Source organism: Mytilus galloprovincialis, chromosome 8 (assembly GCF_965363235.1).
Source record: "Mytilus galloprovincialis chromosome 8, xbMytGall1.hap1.1, whole genome shotgun sequence".
In the NCBI taxonomy this organism is placed as follows: domain Eukaryota; kingdom Metazoa; phylum Mollusca; class Bivalvia; order Mytilida; family Mytilidae; genus Mytilus; species Mytilus galloprovincialis.
The window spans coordinates 23856177-23879655 of NC_134845.1; the positions used below are offsets into that span (position 1 = coordinate 23856177).

General features: G+C 31.2%; 2 protein-coding genes and 1 long non-coding RNA gene across 5 annotated transcripts in view; 2 read left to right on the forward strand and 1 right to left on the reverse strand.

The window, feature by feature from the left end:
• The window catches only part of LOC143085370 (uncharacterized), a 117321-nt gene that overhangs the window by 26998 nt on the left and 66844 nt on the right, over positions 1-23479 (forward strand). The window lies entirely within an intron of this gene.
• LOC143043195 (uncharacterized) lies at positions 13740-15580 on the forward strand. Its single transcript, XR_012968249.1, has 3 exons — positions 13740-13907; positions 14443-14610; positions 15541-15580. It is a non-coding gene; the product is annotated as an uncharacterized LOC143043195 (long non-coding RNA).
• The window catches only part of LOC143085371 (deoxycytidylate deaminase-like), a 250128-nt gene continuing 248335 nt past the window's right edge, over positions 21687-23479 (reverse strand). For all 3 annotated transcript variants that reach the window (XR_012981319.1, XR_012981320.1, XR_012981318.1), the window contains exons 3-4: positions 22500-22632; positions 21687-21906 (exon numbers count right to left, since the gene is read on the reverse strand). The gene's annotated coding sequence lies outside the window, so the exon portion shown is untranslated. The remainder of the gene's footprint in view (positions 21907-22499; positions 22633-23479) is intronic.

Consider the following 23479-nt stretch of genomic DNA (forward strand, 5'->3'; position numbering starts at 1 on the left):
CAAGTCAGTGTAAAAGTGACCTTTTGAATCAATTCATTGTTAAAGAACCACAACAGTCAGATATTTAAAAAACACAGAACAGTCAAGACTGTGAAAGTCAATGGACATTTACAAAAATCTACTAACGATAAATCCAGTGTAAAAGTAATATAACAGTCAAGTTACAGCAGTCAGATCTTAAAACACTTAAACAGTCATGTCAATGTAAAAGTTACCAAACAGTCAGGTCATTTAAAAGAATAAAAAAGTTCAGTCACTGCAAAAGTAACAGAGCAGTCAGACACTTAAAAAAAATATGAATCAACAGCACACATGACACAACATAGAAAATTAAAGAATAAACAAAACGAACCCCACCTAAAAACTAGGGGTGATCTCAGGTGCTCTGGAAGGGTAAGCAGATCCTGCTCCATATGTGGAACCCGTCATGTTGCTTATGGGATAACAATTTCGGTAAATAGTCTAACTCGGTAGGTCATATTCATTAAAGGGAGGGGGTTGTAGTTACGACGTAAGGAACATATCCGATATCATTTGTAAAACGGTTATTCCATTACGGTCAACTAACTCGTAATGGCGTCCGTAAAATTTACAAGGGAGGATTTCAACTTCACCATTTGAACCTCTTGGTTTAATAGCTTCCTTGTGAGCAGCAACCCTTTATCAAGAAAATCATGATAGGAGATGCAAGCACGGGAATGTCGTATTAATTGGAAGATATATACCCCGTATGCAATAAAGTGTCCAATGAAACAAAACCAGTCATGTCCGTGTAAAAGTAGCAGAACAGTCAAGCTAGTGTTAAAGTAACAGAACAGTCAATAAAAATGATTGCTAATGTGACAACTCTTCACAAAAGACCAAATAACAGACAAATTAACAACTATAGGTCATCGTACATTAAAGTCCGAATTACAGAAACAGAACAGTCAAGTCATATTAAAAAATACAAATAGTAAAGTAAATAGTAAAATGAAGAAAGAACAAAAAAGCAAAGGAAACGTAACAGAATAGTCTAGTCACCGCAGAACTGTCACGTCAGTGGTAAAGGCACTGAACAGTCAGTTCATTTACAAACATCCAAGAACGATAAATTCAGTGTAAAAATAACATATCAGTCAAGTCACTGAAATCAGATCTTAAACAAAAAACCCGAAATGTCATGTCAGTGTAAAAGTTACAGAAAAGTAAGGTCATTTGAAACGAACAGAACAGTTACATCACTGTAAAAGTAACAGAACAATTACATCTTTTAAAAACAAAGGAAGAGTCAAGTATGTATAAGTTGTAGAGCAGCCAAGGAAGTGTACATTGAAAAATACCCAAGTCAAGACAGTGAAAAAGTAACAGAAAAGTCAAGCTAGTGTTAAACTAACGGATGAGCCAAGTGAATATTACAGAAAAGATAATTAGTCAGTGTAAAACAAATTGTCAACAAAATCATCAATTTACCAAATAACAGTAAAATGTAATATTCATTTCCTACTTAAACAGTAAGCGACCTTAGCCAAAACAAACAGACTTGTTTCAATAAAGCATCATATCATTATATTTGCTATTAAGAAAATTTAATAAATATTTATACAGCAAAGAAGTTAAATAAAATCATTATTCTATCCTATTATATAATTGTGTATGTTGCTTTAGGTATTTAGTTATTATGAGTGATAGAAATAAAGGATTCATTGTGTAAATCGCCGTGACAGTAATAGTTTGATATTTGTTTTAGATACAAACAATCAACCATATTGACCTTGCTTACATTGAAGATAAAAATAGAATTCTTATCGCCACCCTTATCGACACCCTTACTTTTTATATTAACCTTACAATAAACGTATCTCTATTCAATATTTCTATAACATTATCCTCTGATCTTAATAACTCTTATCTCTATTTGTCAATATACTTTTGTGTTCCTATTCCTTACCTGTAGCTTCAGCCGAATATATTTACTGAGCTATATCCAACTCAGAAATCAAATAATCTCCAATGTTCACAATATTAATATTTGCCATTTACTGAGAGAATAATTTTCTATCATAAACGAAATTGGCAACCATTATATGAAAATTATCAAATAGTTACCATGTTGAATGACATTTACACGAATACACTGTGTCAAGACTACGCCAGCAAAAAATGTTTTAACTTGTAAAATGTCTATTTTCAGTTTACTGATGGACCATAAAAAGACAGCTTTAAAGAGACAGTCTAGACAACAGAAGTCTTTTGTTTTGCTTTATTCATACCATTGAAATATTATATTGATGATATAGCACTTCCATCTCCCTTCTCCTAGATGAACGCTTAATGAATACAATAATCTCCTGTTATATAACACATTTCAATTGAAAAATTTAAAGGTACATAATAAGCTGACTGTAATGATTAAAATAGAAAACAGATGAACTTGGTTTTCTGATTACAGGAACATTATTCTTCATTTCTAAAAAAAAAATATAATCACAATCTTCCATACCAATCTACCTTCCTAACTCAGTTTACCTTAATTTGATCTATTTATAGCGTATGCTTTATATATGAATTCAAATAGACTTGCGATGAAATACTACCAAATTAAGAGTTTAAAGCAATTGTAGACTCATCAAATTGGGCGTAAATAACACTTGATATATACAAAAGAAGATGTGGTATGATTGCCAATGAGACAACTATCCACAAAAGACCAAAATGAAACAGACATTAACAACTATATGTCATCGTAGGGCCTTCAACAATGAGCAAAGCCAATAACGCATAGTCACCTATAAAAGGCCCCGATAAGACAATGTAAAACAATTCAAACGAGAAAACTAACGGCCTTTTCTATGTACAAAATGAATGAAAAACAAATATATAACACACAAACAAACGACAACCACTGAATTACAGGCTCCTGACTTGGGAAAGGCACATACATAAATAATGTGGCGGGGTTAAACATGTTAGCGTTTTCCCAACTCTCCCTTAACCTGGGACAGTGGTATAACAGTACAACATAAGAGTTGTGTTCTATTGGTTTATTATAAGCAATCTCAAATAAACACCCTGTAACATATAAAATACACAATAAGTCACAATACATACGTTCGAAGAACAATAGTTCTAATTGTTATCTCCATTTTAATAAAATGAAATATAAATTATCCAAGTAGTAAACTTCAGTTCGAAATATACCATAATTAATAAAGTATGTTTTACTACAAATCATAAGCATCTATACCAAAGTCTATTTCCGGTAACTTTTCAATTTGCAATACTACAGATATCAATAACACCTTGTGTCATAGGTCATTATCTAAAGTAATCGTTTCTTATACACTATTCTATTCTGAAATATTCGTAAACTAAACAATAACACATTACAAACACAGACAAGACACACATTAGTTAAAACACATAGTACAAATAGACAATAAGTAAATAAACAAACATGTAAACACAGAACACAGCTTACCGTGTATGTAATACAGGGGCTGAGTTGTGCTCCTCTATAAAGTTACTGTACTCTTATACTTCACATACTGGAATCTGAATATAGAAATATGACTTCATAAGTCTAGATCTTAATGGCAAAAATAGTAAATAATATAGTTAAACTCAATGCAAGACAATATTCTATGCTGAAATCTAATAACAGCCAAATATGAAAAATAATATAATAACTGTAATATTCTTTCTGTCTTGCAAATACCAACTTAAAGTAAAAATATTGATTCCTGTCATAATTTTGTTTGATTAACAGTTTATACATATGATATAGCATATTTGCTAGCGTATTAATCTATTGTTATAAAAATTCATAATATCTAACAAAATGTGTAGATTTAGCTAACAACGTCCTTATATTTGTATAAAGTAACATTCGTTTATAGTGGGAAATAGTCCATTTGCCAATTAACGATTTGATTCTGTTATTACACTTTTTAAACAAAAAGCTTCCCTTTGCCAATCGTAGACTGGTTCCATACCGGACAGAAATGGCTTTTGTCAATGCAAACCTGATGTATTAAAGGTGATATATCGTCGGAATAACTAATTTTTCATGAATAATAATTTCTAATGGCAAAAGTATTAAGCTGAACAACAAATTAATGTAATTAAAAATTTTGAAAACCTTAAAGATTACTCACATTACGCACAGGTAAATTTGCTCTTTCTGCTAGCTCTCCGTTGTTAATAAAAATGTATGTCACTCATAAGGGAAACAACTAAAAGAAGGGATCTCTAATTACAGGGTTAATTACGGGAATTGGCAAATAGCCTATTGTTTTAACGTTAAATAAGCTACAATTAAAAAATGCTTGCTAGTCCCTCCCTGTGATTAATATTAGATAACTCTGGTTAAGTTCCCAATCAATGAATCATGGAGGGGGATAGATAATTAAAAGAAAATACCGGTTTTAAACAAATCACAAGTACATGTTAAGATCTGACTAAATATCTATATCCGATACCTGACAATATCGGGATATCGGTATTTAGTGGGATCTTTACATGTACTTGTACACATGTGATTTGTAACAAACCGGTTCTTTTAAAATAAACAAACAAATGTCTAAATGTTCAGGACTTATTTAAATCTGTATTTATGTAAGATAATGGAAGCATACGATTTTTATTGCGTCTTATACTTTGAGAAGCAAAGAACCTTTTACTACTTTATTAAAATATTCAATTTATGTAAGAACGTTAATTATGAGCAGCTATGAAAGTCAAGTGGCATTTTTCTGAGGAAGTTTTAAAAAAAATTCAAAGAAATACTTTTACAGTGGGTGAGCTTTTATTAGTCTTCACTATCCTATTGATTAACAACTTTTGGTTATATTTATAATTTAGAATCTTCATTGAAGGTGGAGCACGAATGCACAGTTAATTAGTTATATTGATGTGCTATTTGTATGCAGGAGTTACATTCCTTTGTATTATGTGGCGATTCGAAAAAAAATTATGCGAGTATTGTCTCCCTTTAACAGGTTTATTATTTTATAACTAAGTATAGGTTTTTGATATAATTTTGAATAATTACAAAATGTATCAATTCAATATATTTCAGTTCTTGTGACTGGTGTATCAAAAACATTGATGTACGAATATAATTTCATGAATTTGAAACATTTAAAACGATTACATACCGATATAAGGCCTCGGTCACACCTTACCGGATAGCACGAACGGACGTCTAACGGATTAAAGTAAAAGTCGTCCTTTGACAACATTGTTATCCGTTGGGAGACCGTTGAAGTACTAACCAAGTAAAACGGACGAGTAACGAATGCATAACGGACACACACCGGATATGCAACGTATGAGAAAAGGAAAAGTACCGGACATAACGGATGTCGAATGTACATCCAACGGACGGGTACCACATAAAACGGACACCTCACTGAAGCGTACCGGATAAAACGGATGAACAAGATGATCGGAATAACTAAAGGCAACGATGATATTACATGTAAATCGCATAAATATTCAAAATGTTTTTGTGTAACTGGTTTTGATTTCTTCTTCAAAATGCCACCAAAGGGCAGTGTCTAGCCTGAAAAAGAGCTGCTTGCTTGTAAAGACGTGACCTTACTGTAAGATCGATTATGAATAATAAAAATTGATAAACCTTAAGAAATCTGACGTACCAATAATCAGCATTTCTGACGAGAAATTTTAAATTGGTATTATTTTTGTCCATCTGATGAGTTAAACATTTTCAGCTGATTTTTATAGTTTTTTCTAATGATGTACTGTTATAATACCACTGTCACAGGTTAGGGGAGGGTTGGGACCCTGCTAACATGTTTAACCCCGCCACATTATGTATGTATGTGCCTGTATCAAGTCAGGAACCTGTAATTTAGTGGTTGTCGTTTGTTTATGTGTTACATATTTGTTTTTCGTGTACTTTCTTTATATAAATGAGGCCGTTAGTTTTCTCGTTTGAACTGTTTTTACATTGTTAGTTCGGGGTATTTTATAGATGACTATGCGCTATGGGCTTTGGTCATTGTTAAATGCAGTACGATTACCTATATATAATTGTTAATTTCTGTGTCATGTTGGTCTCTTGTGGAGAGTTGTCTCATTGGCAATCATACCAAATCTTCTTTCTTATATTTATCAGTTTCAGATCCGTTCATCATCCGTTTTATCCGTTATACATCCGGTAGAAGTCCGTTTCACATTCGTTCAACATCCGTTTTATCCGTGAGATGGACAGACAACGTATATGGACGGACTTCTAACGGATAAGAACGGACTTCTAACGGACATGAACGGATTACAAAAAAAAATTATCCGTTAGGCGTCCGTTGGAACTATCCGTTAAGGTGTGACCGAGGCTTAAAGAACCGTTCATCATTTTTTAAAAAGACTATAAATAAAAGATGAATTATGTATCTCCACTTCATGATAGATTGCTTGGAAAATTATCCAGAGTTATCTAATATTAATTACAGAGAGGAACTAGCAAGCAATTTTTAGTTGTAGCTTATTTAACTTTTAAAACAATTTCCACTATAAACGAATGTTACTGTATACAAATATAAGGACTTTATATATCAGGACAAATTTTATTAGATATTATAAATTTTAATTACAATAGATTAACATGCTATATGATATGTGAAGACTGTTGGTGTTCTAGTTTAATCAACATATTCTAACTGTGATTAGGTGTTTAAATGTTTTACGTATTATTATGAAGTGTGCCTGTTTGGATAATTTGATTAATAAACTATTAACATATATATAAGATTTTATGTGCTTGTGTATTTATGTTATTTTTCTGTGTATATAAACAACCGAAAGGTTACAAAATTAATAAGGTATAAACATGAGTCGTTCCCCCAGCAGGCATCTTCATGAATTTATCGAGCTACCAAAGAAATATGAGCACACATTTTACTAACTACTTTTCAACTATGAATCTCTACCAAAAAAAATATTTGTGGATTGAATTTGTTTTTGTATGCCCCACCTACGATAACAGAGGGCCAATATGTTTTCTGGTTGTGCGACCATTCGTTCGTCCGTTCAATCGTTCGTCTGTCCCGTTTCTGGTTTCAGGTTTTGGTCAAGGTCGTTTTTGATGAAGTTGAAGTCCGTACAACTTGAAACTTAGTACACATGTTCCCTATGACATGATCTTTCTAATTTTAATGCCAAGTTAGAGTTTTTACCCCAGTTCACTGAACATAGAATCTGATAGTACGGATGGAGCATCCATATACCGAGAACTGTAATTTATATCTTCAGGTATTTTTTTATAATCATAAATTTATCTGTCAGGAATGTACTACCTATGTTGTATTTGGCTAAATCTTTAGGTTTTGTGGATCCTCACTGCTTTTCAACTTCATACTTTATATGACCTGTTCCGTCTTTTTATTTAAGTACCATATAAGAATCTTTCATGGACGAAACGCGCGCCTTGCGAACACATATTAAAGCATAGTATCTATGTTGAGGAAATCCATCGCAATGATAGAAGTCAAAATAAACTTATAAACTCATCTGTAAAAAAATGTAAAGATTTTTATTCAGGTTCTCAAGGACTAGTACATATAAAACTGCAAAACGTTATCTTTTAATAGTTATCAAAGGTAAATTAGGCTACATTCTCTGTCCTTATAGGTTTCATCAGTACTGCAAATTTTGAGTAATTATAAATTGTTAGTATTTTGCCATCGAGCATTACTGATCATGAAGAGACTATGTTGAAATGCCAACAGGTGCATTAATATTTTTAATGTTTATTTTATTTGGAATTTGATTTTTTAGCTCATCTGGCCCAAAGGGGCAAGTGAGCTTTTCTCATTACTTGGCGTCCATCGTCGTCGTCGTCTTTAACTTTTACAAAAATCTTCTCCTCTGAAACTACCTAGCCAAATTTAACCAAACTTGACCACAATCATCATTGAAGTATCTAGTTTTAAAAATGTGTCAGGTGACCCTACCAACCAACCAAGATAGCCGCCATGGCTGAAAATAGAACATAGGGTTAAATGTAAATGTAGATTTTGGCTTTTAACTTTGAAATCAAAGCATTTAGAGCACATCTGACAAGGGGTTAAATTGTTTATCAAGTCAATATTTATCTGCCCTGAAATTGTCCGATGAATTTGACAACGGGTTGTTTTTTTCCAATTGAATTCATTACTTCTCTAAAAATTTATCATCCTCTTCTTATTAACTAGATACTCTTAATACGTTAAGACTCTATTTTTGTTGGGAATACTTTTGTTGTGACTCTGTTTTTACACAATTGTGTTTTAGTTCTATTGTATTTTTTTTTGTTATTCTTTCATTTTTGCATCTGTTCTTTGTCTATAGACAAATTTATGTACTATGTCTCGTTTTTCGTCCTAACACATTGTTGTCAATATAATGGAAATTCAATTATATACGAAATTCATACAAGTGAGAGGTTTAACTATCTAAAATGTAGGTTCTATCCACATTTGTTTTAATTTTTTTTACATAAGGAAATGCCTGTACTAAGTCAGTACTAATAATATAACAATTGATTTTTATTCGTGTGATAAGTTTGAGCGTTTGACTTTGACATTTTCTGAAGAACTTTCCGTTTTGAACTTCCCTTTGAGTCGAACACTTTTTGACTGATCGATATTTTATTGAAAGCTAGTTCAAAACCAAGCACAATTTTTAATTGATTTAGAAGAAAGACATCATCAACAGTTATGGAAAATATGACCTTGTGCAATGCCAACATATAGCTATCGACAGATTGAAGAACAAAAAAGTACAAATGTGTATAACAATAAAAGTGGGTCAAAACATACCAGAGGGACAGTCAAACTTATAAATCGAAAATAAACTGACAACGCCTTGGCTAAAAATGAAAAGACAAGCAGGTAAACAATAGCACCAATGACATAACATAAAAAAACTAAAGAATAAGCAACACGAATAAATTGTGATGTATTCATAGTTTAATTCTAATTTACTGATAACAAAATCAGTATTAATGCCGATAAAGGCAATACTCAAAGACCTAGTTGCAGTGTTAAATTTGCAACTTTTTGAATTAATGAATTGATTAGATCGATAAGTTTATCCGCATTGTGTCTAAATTGACAGTATCTGTGAACAATGTCGTCGCCTCAAGGAAAAGTTGAATATGCCCTCGTCCCCTCACGGAAAAGGGAAACATGTCATCGTCCCCTAAAGGAAAAGCAAAATCTGTCATCTTCCCCCCCAAGGAAAATTTGAATCTATCATTAACCCCCCAAGAAAAAGGGAAACATGTCACCCACAAAGGGAAGTGGTGAATATATTCACATAAGTCTCCATAGCGTTGGTCCAAGACAATCAAACAGACGTACTGCAACTGTGTACTCTAGATCTATATCTGTCTACAATATATCATTACAGTTTACTAAATTACTGAATACAAATTAAAAACGTAAACTTAATTGCTTTAGAACAATGATTTGGTTGTAATCCATCGATAATTAATTTGATTTAATACAATACATAAGCTATTAAAAAAACATGCAATGGAGGTAAACTGAGATAGGAAGGTAGATTGGTATGGGAGATTGTGATAATATTTTTTAGAAATGGAGATTTATGTTCCTGTAGTCAGAAATTCAAGTTCATATATGCTCTATTTTAATCATTACAGTCAGTACAGTCATATTTGATTTTTGATTTGTCAAATGAAATCTGTTATACAACAGGACATGATTTTATTCATTAAGCGTTCGTCTATGAGTAGGAGCATAAAGTACAACAAAAGACTTCTGTTGACTTGATTGTCTCTTTAAAGCTGTCTTTTTGAGGTCCATCAGCAAACTGAAAATAGACATTTTACAAGTTAAAACATTTTTTGCCGGTTTAGTCTTGACACAGTGTATTTTTTAAAATGTCATTCAACACGGTAATTATTAAATAATTTCCATATAATGGTTGCCTTTTCGTTTATGATAGAAAATTGTTCTTTTAGTTCAGGTCATTTATTAATATTGTGAACAAAAAAGATTATTTGATAACTGTGTGGAATATAATAGTCCAATAAATATATTCGGCTGTAGATACAGGTACTGAATTACAAAGCAAGGACTGTATTGTAGAAGCCAAAGATATAAAAATAAGGGCAAATAGAGGTAAGAGATCTTTGGGGTCAATGATATAGAAATATTAAATAGAGGTTGGTTCACAGAAAGGTTAATATAAAAAGTAAGGGTGTCGATAAGGTCGGCGATAAGGATTCATTATTATCTTTAATGTCAGCAAGGTCAGTATTGTTGATTGTTTGTATCTAAAACAAAAATCAAACTATTACTATCACGACGATTTACACAACGAATCCTTTATTTCTATCACTTATAATAACTATATAAAGCAAAATACCTAAAGCAACATACATAATTATATAAAAGGATATAATAATGATTTGATTTGACTTCTTTGCTGTATAAATATTTATTAAATTTCCTTAATAGCAAATATAATGATATGATGGTTTATTGAAAAAAGTCTGTTTGTTTCGGCTAAGATCGCTTACTGTTTAAGTAGAAACTCATTTTTACATTTTACTGTTATTTGGTAAATTGGTGATTTTGTTGCCAATTTGTTTTACACTGACTTAATTATCGTATCTATAATACGGACTTGACTGTTCCGTTAGTTTAACACTAACTAGCTTGACTGTTCTGTTACTTTTTCACTGGGTTGACTGGTTTGTTTTCATGGTACACTTCCTTGGCTGCTCTATAACTTTTACACTTACTTGACTGTTCCTTCGATTTTAAAAGATGTAATTGGTCTGTTACTTTTACAGTGATCTAACTGTTCTGTTCTTTTCTGTAACGTTTACACTGACATGACAGTTCGGGGTTTTTGTTTAAGATCTGATATCAGTGACTTGACTGATATGTTACTTTTACTATAAATTTATCGTTCTTGGATTTTTGTAAATGAACTGACTGTTCTGTTATTTTTACGGTGACTAGACTATTCTGTTACGTTTCCTTTGCTTTTTTGTTCTTTCTTCATTTTACTATTTACTTTAATATTTTGTATTTTTTAATATCACTTGACTGTTCTGTTTCTGTAATACGGACTTTGCTGTACTGTGACCTATAGTTGTTTGATTCTGTGTCATTTTGGTCTCTTGTAAAGATTTATCTCATAAGCAAGCATACCACATCTTCTCTTTATATTGACTTTTCTGTTACTTTAACACTGGCTTGACAGTTCTGTGACTTTTACCCTGACATTACTAGTCTTGTTTCATTGAACATTTTTTTGACTGCTCTGTAACGTATACACTTTTACACTGACATGACTGGTTTGTTTCCATTGAACACTTCATTGACTGCTCTGTAACCTTTACACTGGCTTTAGCTGTTCTGTCGTTTTAAATGATCTGGCTGTTTTGCAATTTCAAATTGCAATTGACTAGACTGATATTTTTGTTAATTATCTGACTGTTCTGTTACTTTTGCAGTGACTGAACTTTTTTTATTCTTTTAAAATGACCTGACTGTTCAGTTACTTTTACATTGACATGACTTTTCAAGTGTTTTAAGATCTGACTGCAGTTACTTGAATGTTATATTACTTTTACACTGAATTTACCGTTCTTAGATTTTTGTTTATGAATTGACCGTCCATTGACTTTCACAGTCTTGACTGTTCTGTGTGTTTTAAATATCTGACTGTTCTGTTTCTTTTACAATGACTTGAAACAAATGTCACTTTTACACTGACCTGCACATTCTGATTTGATTTGAGTGTTTTGCTGTACAAATGTTTATACACATTCTGATTTGATTAGAGTCTTTTGCTGTACAAATATTTATACACATTCTGATTTGATTTGAGTGTTTTGCCGTACAAATGTTTATACATTTTCTGATTTGATTTGAGTGTTTTGCTGTACAAATGTGTATACACATTCTGATTTGATTTGAGTGTGTTGCTGTACAAATGTTTATACACATTCTGATTTGATTTGAGTGTTTTGCTGGACAAATATTTATACACATTCTGATTTGATTTGAGTGTTTTGCTGTACAAATGTTTATGCACATTCTGATTTGATTTGAGTGTTTTGCTGTACAAAGGTTTATACATATTCTGATTTGATTTGAGTGTTTTGCTGTACAAAAGTTTATACACATTCTGATTTGATTTTAGTGTTTTGCTGAACAAATGTTTATACACATTCTGATTTGATACGAGTGTTTTGCTGTACAAATGTTTATACATATTCTTATTTGATTTGAGTGTTTTGCTGTACAAATGTTTATGCACATTCTGATTTAATTTGAGTGTTTTTCTGTACAAATGTTTATACACATTCTGATTTGATTTGAGTGTTTTGCTGTACAAAAGTTTATACACATTGTGATTTCATTTGAGTGTTTTGCTGAACAAATGTTTATACACATTCTGATTTGATATGAGTGTTTTGCTGTACAAATGTGTATACACATTCTGATTTGATAAGAGTGTTTTGCTGTAAAGATATTTATAAACTTGTCAATTTCTCTTTTAGCAAAATTAAAGAAATACATGGAAACATGTCACCCACATTTAATGTCACTTTTACACTGACCTGACCATATTCTGGTTTTGTTTTATAAATGACCTGACCTTTCAGTTACATTAACACTGACTTGAGTTATTTTACTTTAACACTGACTAGACTATTATGTTACGTTCACCTTGACCTAGTGATGTTTTGTTCCTTCTTCGTTTTACACTTACTTAACCGTTTTTAATTTTTCTTAGTCAATGGATTGATTGTTCTGTAACTTTGACACTGATTTCATTACTCTGTTTGATTTCTTAACACTGACTTGACTTTTGTTGTTTTATTTTTACACTGACTTAGTACCTGGCTGTTCTGTTATTTTTACACTGGTTTGACTGTTCTGTTACACGTTAATTGACTTATGTATTCTGTTACATTTTTATTGACTTGTTTGCTATGTTATTTTTACATTGAAGTCTTTTGTTCTGTTACTTTAAGACTGACTTGACTGGTCTTTTAATTTTACAATAACTTGTTTGTTCTCTTACTTTTACACTGACTTTGTTGTTGTTTTTACTTTTATCGATTGCACGTTTGCTTTGGTGTCTTCTACCAGTCAAGTATTCATAAAGTTGTGGATCAGCAAAAGTAGTTTTAATCGCTTTTTAATACCAGCAAGTATTTCTTTAGTTCTGTAAGCATGTAAAAAATAGTGTTCATATAGCGTCATTCATTTCATTACCTTATTATTACAAAAACAAATCTGTCTTATCTTTGTTGTTATAAAAAAAATTGTGTATTGAAAACAGTTTCTTTTCCAGATAACCTATTTTACCTTTCTTTCAGGAAAGACTATGCAGTCGATGATGAACACACCATGTAGAGTTTCGGTGTTTATCTTTATATGTCTCATTCTGATGCATGGACTTATGCTTTTCGCAAAAGGTGGTAAGTTAGATGCAATCAATGCTCTCAATATCATTGGAAATACTCATACAGAAATGTGCTCTGCGTCTAATCTTTACTTAACTCTAGATTTCACTCTGTGGAATGGATATGCAAACTTAGCTATTTATAATGCTAATTATATTTCGACAATAATTTATCAGAACAAAGGAATATTGGAGTCTATTCCAGATTTAACATTCTTTAATTTAGCAAGAAATGTTGTTATGACAAGATCACCACAAGTTTTCAGTTCTGGTCTTGCGTTTGAGCCAGATGTATTTTCAAGATACAAAGCTTTTGCACCTTATGCTTATTTTAAACATGGAGTCATTCGCCTTTACGATTTATCGCTTTCTTTTGTGTATCAAACATCAGTTGATTCAGAGTGGTATTACAACTTAAAGTCAAGAAAGTGGGATAATGCATCGTCAATTCTAACGGAAACACACCAGAGGTTAGTAAATAACTTTTATACAGATGTGAATTTGCGCCAAACCATTGTTTTAAACATTTTTTTATCATTTGGATTATTTGTAAACTTTTCAATATTACTTTGTAACAATTTGCTACAATTATTCTGCAAATGAAATAAAAAAAAATCAGAAACAACAGGGTTTTGCATCATATCTTGAAAGTTTGCATTATACATGTAGTGTAACTTTTATCTTCTGTACAACTGCAGTCACAACGAATAAAGGAAAATGCAGGATTAGGTCAATGATAAAGCAAATAAACGAAACAAAAGACTTTAAGATGTAAAACAACCAAACAATTTCTTTACAATATTACAAGCTCTGCAACGATCCCAAATCTAGATTATCATCTATACCACATTCTCTAATTAAATTTATTATTTCATGTCTTTTTGACATTTCACATTGAACGAATGTATCTAAAACCCATGTAACTTTGATACCGGTAACTATAACTGTTTCATAGTCGTTAAATTGAGCCGTATAATTTTCGTATTCATAATCTTTATAAAATAGGAATGGCAGCACGGACATTCAAGATGAGAATATCGTGATGTTTTTTGCACAAAAAGAAGATGGATATTGGAGTCAACCTTATTTTGATTGTGGGTTTAGTAATATTTGGTTGGTTACATTTTCTGTGCCAATATTTGGACAAGACGCCACTGGAAAGCCCGCATTCAAGTAAGACATATTTTTGATTTTTATTTAAATTTTCAGTACACATTTTTAAGAATTTTACATTTTTCTTTTTGAAGACTTAATCTGAAAAAAACCGGATATGTTGTTAACAAATCAATATAACAGCAACCGAATGACAAAAATAACCAAAAAATATTTGAAGGGCAATATATGTAAACTCCATCAATTATAGACATGCTTTTATCTAACATGCCTAGCTTTAAATCGTCCCGAATCTGTAAAAGCTGTTAATAAATTGTAGAGAAACAATCAAAGAATTGTTTTAATAGTCATACGTACTATCAGTTCTAACAAACATTTTCATTAGTTAGTTAAATTCAGACGATTGACGTTTCAATATGGTGTTTACAATATAAGGAACATCTTGAATACTTAAAAAAAAAATATGTAAAAATAAGTAGATGCAGAATGAGATTAAACTATGCAACTATTATCGGTGACTGTTAGATAAAGATTTCCTAATAATTTATAATTAACGTCTACTAGTACGATCGAACAGCCTAACCGAAAAATTGATCAAAATGCAAAATGCAAAATGCAAAATGCAAAAAAAATGGAAAAAAAGACAGAAAAAACATCACAATTAGAAACAAAATGTTTCTTACAGTTTACAAAACAGTTCACAAGAAAAAAAACTAAAATAAAAAGTAACTAATCTAACCAAACCTAACACATGAAGTTATGTGCTCTGGAAGGGTTAGCAGTTCCTGCTCCACTAGTCTCCTCCGTTGTATGCTTATATATAGTAAAGTCCGGTGTTAAATCGGGTAGTAATATAGGAGGACTAGTTTATTTCAACATGTGCTATATAAGTTTTGAAGTTACATGTTACATATTCTATTGCACTTGCACCTTTAGTTAACTATGCACGTTCAGAAAAAGGGAACTGATTTTTTTTTATTTTGTTTTTAGAGGTGTTGCATTCATAGATATGAACTTAAACGATACTGATAATCAATCAATGTGACCTTGACGACGATGATGAATCTATTGATATATTCCTAAATGTATTTAGAGGCACTCACCAATGTCTTCCCAATACAAATTTAAATTAAAACAAAACATTAATTTGATATTTTGTTCATCTCATCTACTTACTATTGAAATGTCCTAAATTACTTTGTGTGTGCAAGTCAGATCGATATATCAGAATAAAATAAAATTTCATGTTATTTTACTGACTTATTACAAAATATGGTCTATAAATGTTTGAACAGATACTCTATCACCTGAGGTAATTCACGAATATGATGAGTTTGTAACTGTTGTTCTTTCGTTTTGTTCTGTGAAGTTTTTGTAGAGTGCTGTTTGTCGTTTTCGTCTTCTTTTTTATCGCGGTGTGTTTAGTATTTCTTTAAATGTTTGTGTTCCCTTGGTATCCTTTTTGACTTTTCCTCCTTTTAGTGGAAAAATAAGTGATTGTAATATAATTTCACAAAACAAACGAACGACCTGTCATAAAATTTTAGGGAAAACGGACATTTTCTTATTTAATTCTGGTTTGAATTTTGTACAACAACTTTTTATCCTTTTCATACTTATCTAAAAAAATAACTGTCTTTTTTATAATAAATATACATCATACTTGTATATTTTAAAGTCGTATTCCATGGTAAATTACAACTTTATTTCAGTGCCATTTCCTACCTGGATTCGGTTTTAAAAAAGGTGGTTACAGTTGTTTGCAGGTGTATGGCTCCTTTTTCAACAGCGAAGGTACTCATTTTCTAACGGAATCACATGAATTATTCTACAAATGAAGTTAAATATCTTCATTTGTTAACTAGATCACAAACAAACAGTAGGTTTTTAAGAAATATTACAAAAAAATTAAGTTATAACACACAAACACATGTCTTACAGCAGAACAGACAGCGTTAAATACAAAATGATTTTAGCACTGGTCATCAATTTAAAACTAAAATAAAAAGATTCAAAAGGTCAAATAAAGTACAAAGTTGAACAGCATTGAGGACCCACAAATCCGAAAGATTTAGCCAAATACAACAACGGTAGTATATTCCTGATTTAGATTTTTTTTTCATTAAAACAATCATTAAACAGATGAATTAATGGTTATAAAAAGATACTTGAAAATATAACTTACAGTAAATAGAGAGAAAAAAAAACCAGTTTCATCCACCAATAATTTTTTTTGTAAAGATTCATATTTAAAAAGTAGTTAGTAAAATGTGTGCTCATATTTTTTTAGAAGCTCGATAAATTCGTGATGATGGCTGCTGGGGAAACGACTCAAGTTTTTTTACCTTGATTTTGTTCCCTCTCAGTTGTTTACATACACAGAAAAATAACATAAAAACACAAGCACATAAAAGCTTATAAATAAGTTAGTTTATTAATCAAATCATCCACATAGAAACAATTTATAATAATAAGTAAACAAATTCACAGTTATAAGATGTTGATTAAACTAGAATAACATAAGTCTTGATATATCATATGTATAAACTGTTAATCAAACAAAATTATCACAGCAATCAATATGAATTAAAGTAATATCACTATATTTTCTTAAATCTATCAGTCATCCTCAAGCTTTTCGTTTTATGGATGATGTCATTGACTTTTTCACCAAATTATAGAATCTTCTTCCCCAATTTTAAATGCAATTTTCCTGCTGCCTTCGTACTTTCTAAAATAAATGTCATATTTATAATATTAAACAATCTTCAGGATACAATGGAAATATTAAGATTTTCAATTATAAACATAGATCAAAAATATAGAGCTGAAAGTTACCAAATGAATATCAACTTCGTTACTCGAAAACAAACTGGCATGGCTAAAAACAGCCAAAAGAAAACTTATAGTTTACAAACCACAAGATCGAATGACGGAGCCACACAAAACACTAAGCAAATTATGAGATGGTCTAAGGTGCTTTGGAAGAATAAGCGGATTCTGTCGATCAACATGGATGCCTATATCTTTTAATATTTATGTATACTTCATATCTATTTTAGAACATATTTAAAATTTATAATATATTAAAATGCACAAATAATTGCTTTGTAATCTGGGAGCAGTTTTTCTTCTTATTATTCCATCGTCTAATAAATAAACCATTTGATGTCCCTTTGTGGAACGCAGCAAAAATTTAAGTTGTACGTTAAAAAGATTAATGAAAACTTCCATGGAGTTTATGTCGATAGTTAACTTTTTAATCAACCGAAACACTTCAAATACTCATTTATTATCTCATTGCTTACATGTACGTGAATTTGCATTTTTTACCAAAACGTTGGGATTTATTAGCCTATATTATTATAATGTTGAGGAAATAAGAGGTATAAAATAAACAAAAAGGACCTTATAAAGAGGACACTGCTGTCCCTAATTGTAGTTTATCATCTTAGAGTCATCTTGTGTATTATATTCAACTGTTGCTTTTTTCCAGATGCGATGAATATCTTATAAATTATTGGTGCATTTATTGGTCAACACTATATGTTATTTTCATGCGGCGGTATTTCGATTAAATTTTCCTCAAATCGCTGTAGATGTCGTCTTACTTTTTTTTTATTAAACTGATTATGACAAAACGTGACAGTAGTGCTAGAAATGATAAGTGTTTTAAGGGGAAAAAATCATTCAGTTTAATCAACAAAGGAGTAGGTTCGGTAAGGACCGATTTTGGCCTGAAATTTCAGGTTCATCTTACGAAAGATTTTGAACACTTTTTAAAAAATTAAGTGTCGAATTCATTTGAAGCAATTAGTTCATGTTAAAGATTGTAACTGATTTACTCATTAAAAACGCTTCGATTCAAGCTCAAATATGAAAATACTACCAAATATGCCGAAAAATATCACTTTTCAGATGTTTTTTGTCAAAAATGAAAGTGGCCGCATCCGTGTTCATCCTCAACCTTTATATATGTTATGTATTATCATAAAATACAACTTACATTTTAATATTAAGGATGAACACGAATGCGGCCACTTTCGTTTCACACGAAAGCCGTCTAAAATTTAACTAAAATGCTAGAATTGTGAAGATTTCAGTAATTTAGCATGAACTAATGGTGCTAGTACCCGATATATGTGCGTGCACTGCATTGTCAAAAACAGCCCATATTTATGTAGCAGAAGCATTCTTCTGTCCAATAAATAACTAAAAGTTTACATTTTAACAATTTTGTAAAACCTCTATATTTTGGGGCCAAAAAGGGGTCTTACTTGACCTACTCCTTTTGTTTAGAAACATCAAATATAAAACGATTTTTTTCTGAAATAAAATGCATGGTGAATTTGTAAAGAAGTATCATACAAGGGATTTTTTTCACCCCCCCCTCCCCCCTCCTCATTTCATATGAATCCGGATGTGACGTACTATGATTTGGGTGTATGACGCCTCCAATGGAAAACGTTATTAAAAAAAGAGGCGGATAATATCTAGCGATTCATAAATCGAAGATGACTTAGTACTGTCAACGACATAGCACATATACGAAAATAATGAAACAACGAGCACTACATAAAAGCTATTGATTGAGAAGAAAAACAACTCCTCAACAACTGAGGATCAATTATGCTGCTTCGGGAGAAGTTGTAGTGTTTGCTCCACAATTTTCTTTTTTTGTTACGTTCCTCAAGATAATACAAGTCTCGAAATCTATCTTATGCGGTGAAGTTGAATCGAGAGAAGGGGATGACAGATTGTGTTAACAACAACTGGAACATATCTGTGTTATTCTGTGAAAAAATGTACCAAATGATTGGCGAAATCCCACTTGATAGTCAGACATAAGCGAACGAAAATTAAAATACGATATGATCTTGATTTAAGACAGGGACATTTAGAATATGGCGGGGTTAGACATGTTTGTTAGTGTTCAACAATTCCTTATACCTATGACTGTGGTCCAACAAGAGAACTGAAAAGATCAGTACGAGGCAAACAAATGATGATTTCTGTTTAAAAGAATTTGTTGTTTAAATCATTGTTTTTTTATTCCAGAAAGTGTATTTTATTTTTCCCTTTAACTATATATTATTATCTATATTGACTTATTATTTATATAAAAATAGAGCTATACATGTTGTTTCAGTCTCTCAAAGTTTAAAACGGGGTTTACTAGCTACAATGTATATGGCTAAAAGTGCAGGGAAGTCTGATGTGTTTATACTTTCGCAAGAGAAGAAACTGAGGGCGTATGCACTTTAACAGATCTTTCGAGTTTTGTGGTATCAACATCTGATTAACATTGCCTCTAGAGTATTCAACTTTACAGTCAATATGTAATCAAGCTTTCATTATCGATATAGTTGATGTTCATATTTTGGCAAGAGGTTTCGTAGAGCACTTTCCAGACCTAGCAATGTACCGTTGTTTCTATTGACATTTGTGTAAATTATGAATCTGCTACTGTAACGAAAGATCTATGATTGACTAGGATTTCCTCTTTGATCAGTGTCGTGGGCATTTATGTTAAGGTTCCTAAATAGTTAATTCCGTTTTCAATAAGTTTATGTAATTAACATTGAACACACACACACACAATTGTTTTATGGATTAATCAGCGGCGACAGCAACACATTTCTTTTTTGTTGTCATGTAAATGTACATTCAAAATGACTGTTATTGTACATATAGGAAAAACACGATTTGGCCTTAAAATTGATTGGATAAAACCTATCTAAAAATTATTTATTTAACACAAGCCAGACAAAATCTGTTTGACCATTGTCAGTAACTTATTATTCTTTTAATCTCTAAATGTTTTTATTAGTTATTTTCAAATTTACAATAATACATTTGAGTTTCGTTAAGGAAAATTTGTAAGTGCATGCAATATGTAATGATTTATCTTTAAACTTAAGTTGAAGGTGGTAGTTATAAAAGTGGAAAATAGGGTACATTAACGTTGATATTATCTATGAGTTAAAAGAGAGCTCTGGCAGAAGGGGGTTGGTGAGTAATTATCATTATAATTGCAGTCTCAGATGACACGAAGGGCTAACTTATAACAAAATGATTGACAACAATTACATAAGACAGACATGAACCAAAGGCAAATACTATTCTAAAGGTCCTTACTGTATACAGGTACAATGTACATCAGGAATATGGTGGGTTTAACCTTATTTGTAGGTGCTCAACCATCACCCTAACCTTTTTTTTTAAGGAAGTCTACTTTATCTCTTCCTTAAACACGATTTTCCTATCGACATTGGCCATTCTTTTTTATAATCGCAAACAATTGAACTTGTTTTTGCAATGTCTTAAAGTTAAAATAGGCTTTACTAGGGCTTACAGTAAAGAAAAGTCTGATGTGTTAATACTATTGCAAGAGTAAATACTTTAATATAGTGTATTGATCTACCAGTTCTTTCAAGTTTTGGAATATCTGATATGCATGTCTGATGCACACTGCTCTAGATCAGCAGTTTCACATGTATAGTAACTATAAAATTAGGTTTTGATTGCTGTTATAATTGTTTTTAATAGTTTGACAAGAGGTTTCGTATAGCACTTGGCAAACTAAGCAATACGTGTTCATATTCCAAGTCAGTTGTGAATTCAATTACCAACCAGTGTATGTTAATTAAATTAGCACACACATAACCAATATTATATGGTAATTTATCTGCGGGATAAAGCAACATTTCAATAACACATGTATATTGTATCACCATTTTTACACTGGTTGTGCCATTTTTCTCTAGATGTAACTTTACAATGATTTGATCTACATAAATCGACTTGGGGCAGACACATATACAATTGTTTACATACTTAAATAGTTAATGACAAGTTCTTTGATAATAGATAGGAAAATAGTTAAAAGCAATGAAATATCAGTTGTAGAGAACACTAACTAGAAGCCGATTTTATTTGTAAGTAAATAATTCATACTAGTCTAGTAGTATATTCAACCACTTATTGATAGATACAAACTTTTAAGGTTTTATTTTTTGCAGCAAATACAATTTTTGATCAATTTCAACCTTTTTTTTTACATTCAGGAAAAATGTTATTTAAAACTGAGTGATTCGATCTTTACACGAGCCTAGTTTGATGCAAAAATTACTTACATGGCATCTATTTTGGCATGCTTGAACATTTTAGATGTGGCTTGTTCGTCTGTTGTAGTTAAACCTGGTGTTTTAGAATCATAATATACCACCTCCTTAATACCAGACTGTACTATCAATTTAGCACATTCGTTACATGGAAAAAGAGTCACGAACAGTTTACAATTTCGTATATCCGCTTGTATTTTGTTGGCAATGGCGTTGAGTTCAGCATGACAAACTGAAAGAAAAAAAAAAGAAAATCATTTCGACGAAGTTTAAAAATATCATACCCATATTCTTTATCTCTGAATTTGTATTTATCTATGACAATAAATAATAATATAAGAGTAAATGGTAAGGATGTCAATCTTGTTGGACTGTTATTTTCTATTTGCTATGATCTAAGTTAGAAACTAGCAACAATTATTGCCATTCTTATTGACCATATTCGTTGTATATATGACTTCTTTTGAGCCAATATTATTTTTGCTGCTTTGTTATTTTTTATTATTTGCCTGCATTTTGAACGGACATTTATTATAAAAAAAATATTCAAGTATATGTACATCTTGATAAAATCAGTAGGACTAACGCATTTGTTTTTATATAATTAGGAAGGTTTCATGCCTTGAATATTATTCCGAATAATAAATAGAAATCTAAAATGCCGATTTAATCCATTTCAAAAAGTTCGAGTAAAAAGTTGAAAACAAAAATTTCTGGAGAAAAAAAAAAACATCAACAATTTGTCTCGTTCTTTCGGAGAGATGAGAATAAGAAACTTTCCATATACATTCAAATATCTCATATCTTTATAGGAAGTATGCATACCATAAAGATGTTTATTAGTATCAGCTGTGTCATCCTTAGTCCAGGGAAACTCATTATCTGAACAACCATCTGGCATGCCATTGTAGCCCATTCCAACTATTCTTTTGTCCTGATTCACAATACAAGCTCCAACCTGTATAATATTTAAAATTAATAAATTAAATTTCCCTACTCATAATCTCTTTCACACTAAATTTGCCGATTGTATGAATATATGTTTGGTTATCGCCAAAAAGTACTCCACGAAATTTATTATCTGATAACAAATAAACTTCAAATATATCTTATTATCATTTACATAAATGTTATTTGTGTATTATTTGATTTTACGCTGAACTCAAATTAGAAAATAAATACTTTGAACGTCGCTGCCATTTTGTTTACATTTGCTACATAAAGTAATTATGTTAACCTTGTCGAAAAATTTATAACATCAATAGCCACAACCGGATGCCCTCTCGAGCAATCATATAACATGTTCCCTCATAAGCGAATGAGGTCGGTATTCTTTTCATTACTCTTAAGTCGTCCATCTGTATCAATTCGTGAAAAAGATCTAAATATGATATATAAGAAGCAAACACTCACTAAAATTAAGGAACACTGTAGAAGTTTTGTATTTAGTAAGGTTTGCTATGGTAAATTTTGATATGATGGATGCAAAAACTGCTTTACTGGCGATGAATAGAAGAAGCAGGGTCAGCAAAACGGATATTTACGACTATCAGGAACACAATTGACAATTAAAATTATTGGAAAAGTCTAAAGGTTAACTTTTTAGAGAAATATGTATGACTTACTCTTATAAAGCACGTTTGATCACCCCCGTCCTTGGTTGGGTTTGTGTTACTCGGTCTTTAGTTTTCTGTGTTGTGTTTTTTTATACAATTATTTTACTTTTTCTTTTAAGCTATGGCGTTGTCAGTTTATTTTCGACTTTCAATTGATTTGCGACAGGCATATACAGAAAGTGATGGATT